Raw genomic sequence first — 4,338 nt, 5'->3', positions numbered from 1 at the left:
CCGGGGGGGGGGGGGGGAGTGTCACCAAATCCCAAGTATAATTTTTAGATAATGCATCAAGTTCCTCTTTCATTGCAATTTGCCATAAAGAGTCAATGGAAGCCTCACGATAGGTGTGAGACTCATGTAGTGTAGTAAGAGCAGTGTAACAATGATAGTCAAGTAAATGTGCAGAAATAGATCTTACCCGAGTTGAGTGACGAGGTGGAATGTCTTGTGCAGGATTTCAGGTGGAGCAGGAGTAGGGTACCCAAGCTCAGGGTTGGGGTTGGGTAGCTCGTCTTCAACCTGTTCATCTTTCACTTGTTCATTAAAGGGTGAACTAGGAAAGGGATCACTGATATCTGGTGGTTGGACAGAGAAGTCTACAAGAGAATTAGGAGCAACTACAGGAGGATCAGGAGCAGCTACAAAAGGAATATGTGCCTCATCTAGAAAAAGATCTAAGCTAGAAGAGGAAGACATGGAGGCATGGAAGTGAGAAAGCTCGACAAAGAGGTGATGTTCCAAAGACAACATTGCGGGAGATACGAAGACGATGAGAGGCAGGATCATAACACTGATACCCCTTTTGAGTTTCGCTATAGCCAAGAAAACAACAAAGCCTTGACCAAAACTCAAGTTTGTTATGCTTATATGGCTGAAGAAAAATGAAAAAAGCAAAATTGAATGAGCGAAGGTGGTGATAGTCTAGAGGTGATCCAAAAAGGCACTCATATGGAGTTTGATTTGGATAACATGACATGGAATGCAATTAATAGCATGAAAAGCATGAAGAGCATCTTCACCCCAAAAAGGAGCAAGAACTTTGGTAGAGAAAAGGAGAGCATGAATAATGTCAAGAATATGATGAAATTTTCGTTCAGCTCTACCATTTTATTGAGAGGTATCTGGACAAGTTAGTTGATGAACAGTGTCATAGGAATGCAAAACTGCTTGGAAAGCATATTGAGTGTATTCAAGAGCATTATCATATCGAAAATTTTGATGTGTCTGGAAAACTGAGTTTCAATCATTTTGCAAAATTAGAATATACTTCAAATAATTCAGAACGATATTTCATATTAAAAATTTAGCTATAGCGAGAGAAAAAAAAAAAAAAAAAAAAAAAAAAAAAAAAAAAAAACAGATCGTAAAAATGAAATCTACGTGAAAAACTGGGTAAGGAGCACCTGGACTGTAAAAGTCAACCTTAAGAAAAAGTCAACTCAACGGTCAAAGGTCAAAGTCAAAGTCAACAATCAACGGTGCGATCAACTCCCTTTGATGATGTCAGCAAGATGACGTAAGATGATAACGTTAGCTAGGGCTTACGTGGATGCTGACGTGGTAGTGATGACGTCAGTAGGTGACCCAACAGCGTATGAGGAGTTTGATAAGGCCGATTCTTTTCCAATAATGTAGATCGGAGAAGGATGATTCCGATGACGGCGGCAGTGAGATGATCGAAGCAATACTGAAGGTGTGTGGAAAAACTGCCAAATCTTTGACCGGCACGTGGCGGTGCGTGGAGGGTCAGATGATGATGATTTCGACGGTTTTGTGTAGATCGGTTGAAAATCTACACGTTGATATGTCTTATGTCTTAATCAGAGGTTCGATGTGGAAGATTTGATAGAGGCAGTGATCTTGGTGGCGGTGATCGAGCTTCTGGAGGTGAAGATTCAACCTTGGGCACCTCTGACGACGGTGGCGCAGTTAGGAGAGTGCACCAAAAAAGGTTTACTGACTGAAGAAGTCGAGGCAGTGGAAAATACTAACAAAGACAAGACTTCTTGGTCTCTCTGTTAACTCAAACAAGGTTTGTCACATTCGACGTGCACTTTATGGCTTTAAACAAGCTCCACGAGCTTGGTTTGCCAAATTCAGTTCTACCATCTCTCACTTGGGTTACATGGCTAGTCATTATGATTTTGCCTTATTTCTTCATTGTACTGACAAAGGCACTATTTTACTTCTCCTGTATGTGGATGATATGATCATAACTGGTGATGACCTTAGTGCCATTCAAGAACTCAAGGATTTTCTCAGTCTGCAGTTTGAGATGAAAGATCTTGGACATTTTAGCTACTTCTTGGGTATTGAAATCACTCATTCTACAGATGGAATTTATATTACTCAAGTCAAGTATGCTTCTTAACTTTCGTCTTGAGCTAGACTAACTGATAACAAGATTGTTGACACTCCAGTCGAGCTTAATGCGCATCTAACTCCCTCAGGGGGGAAACCATTGTCTAATCCCTCTCTTTACAGATGCTTGGTTGGCAGCCTAGTTTCTCTCACTGTCACTCATCTAGACATTTCCTATGCTGTTCACCAAGTGAGCCAGTATCTATTTACTCCACGATCGACTCATTATGCTGCTGTTTAGTATATTCTTCGATACCTAAAAGGCACTCTATTCCATGGTCTTTTTTACTCTGCTCAGTCTCCTCTTATTCTTCGTGCATTTTCTGATGCTGACTGGGCAGGAGATCCCACTGATCGTAGGTTCACAGCTGGTTATTGCTTTCTTCTTGGTTTTTCTCTGATTTCTTGGCGAAGCAAGAAACAAACTCATATGGCCCGCTCCAGTGTTGAAACAGAATATCATGCCCTTACTGATACCGCATCTGAGCTCCTTTGGCTATGATGGCTTCTCAAAGATTTAGGTGTGTCTACATCCTCTGCTACTCTTCTTTATTGTGACAACTAGAGTGCCATTTATATTTCTCACAATGATATCTTCCATGAACGGACTAAACACATCGAGATTGATTATCATTTTATCCGTTATCATCTTGTCCATGGTGCTCTCAAGCTGATCTCAGTCTCCTCTAAAGATCAACTTGCAGATATCTTCACCAAGTTACATCCTAAGAGGCGCTTTCGTACTTTGGTTGACAATCTCAAGTTAGTCTCACATCCATCTTAAGTTTGAGGGGGCTTGTTAACGTGTATAGTGTTGTGGGCTTTAGGCCCAACTAGATTGCTTGTATAACACACATTCTTGTACTACACTCTTACTTGTACTGCACTCAAATGTCTCCTATATAAAGGCACTCGTGTATATTCTTTCAGAGAGAAATATAATACAATTATTCAATATTTCTAACAAAATACAACTAGGCTCCACAAAGTCCAACACATATTTCGGTCAACATGCTCACTCAAGATGCCCTACTGACCTCTCTCTGAGATGGGTGTTTTAGTTGAGAATTTTAAATGTTTGTTGCTACATTTTGTGCAAATCTCATTTATTTAAGTTGACAAACATTGTAACAAAGTATCTAAAGCCCTTGCATGTGAAGCTCAAAATAAGGAGGGGTAGAGGATTGGATATTGAGAATTGCCTACCTTTTTCTTCTCCCCATTGTACAAAATGATTTACTGGTCAACTAATTAACGAAAGATTCAACCATTTTAATAAAACAAACAAAAAAAAGAAACCTTTGTGGTAAGAAGAGTTGTTGAGACTCAGTAAGATGCATATCAATCCTAAAATAGCCCTAAGAACATTCACATTGGCTTTTCTAAATAGCATAAGCCCTAAAATTTGCCTAATAAACCCAAAAAATACCCACATTAGCTTATGACGCATTAGGCAAGATAAAATTTTGATATAGTGTAAAAAGACAAAAACAAAATGTCACAATTCTAGCGCCATCCATTCACTACTGGAATTCAAAATCTCATATAACCCTTTGGATGGTTGAGATGAAAAGTTGAAAACATAACATTTCATCTTAGTCTCCTTTTTACCCCCACCCTCCCCCCCCCCCCCCCCCCCTCCCAAAAAAGAAAAAAAAAATTCATCTTGGTCGTCTGATCTGATAAGGTTATAATTAAAAAGTTAACTTTTTTATCCGATTGAACTACTGAGATCAAAAGTGAAGTTTTAACTTTTCAATTTGGCTATACATAAGTATTGCATTCTGTGCAATATCTGGATATCCTCGATACAAAGCTTTGATTTTCACATTGAAACATATAACAAAAGAAGACCATGAATGTTTTGTCACAGATACTTGATTTCTTACATCTTTTGCAAAGGCCATATGGGTCGAAATTATAAGTTTAAACTTTTGCGCTAAGTGATATTTTTATATGTTATATTAACCTCCATTATATTAACTTTTTAATTGAACTCTCTTAAGATGTTATCTTCCGATAGAGAAAAGACAAATTATGTACAAATAAAGATCATTGAAACAAGTGGGTTCCAATTAGCTCAACTGGTAAAGTCTCTGATGGTTGTATAAAAGATCCGGGGTTCAATCCCCGCCTACACCAAAAACTGATCGGTGTTTTGGTCTGATAATAAAGAGTTATTATTAGGAGTGAACACCGTAGGTTGAA

This window comes from Quercus suber, unplaced genomic scaffold, assembly GCF_002906115.3.
Source record: "Quercus suber isolate HL8 unplaced genomic scaffold, Cork oak 2.0 scaffold_130, whole genome shotgun sequence".
In the NCBI taxonomy this organism is placed as follows: Eukaryota; Viridiplantae; Streptophyta; class Magnoliopsida; order Fagales; family Fagaceae; genus Quercus; species Quercus suber.
The sequence above is the reverse complement of the archived record's forward strand: the minus strand, read 5'-3'. Positions refer to the sequence as shown.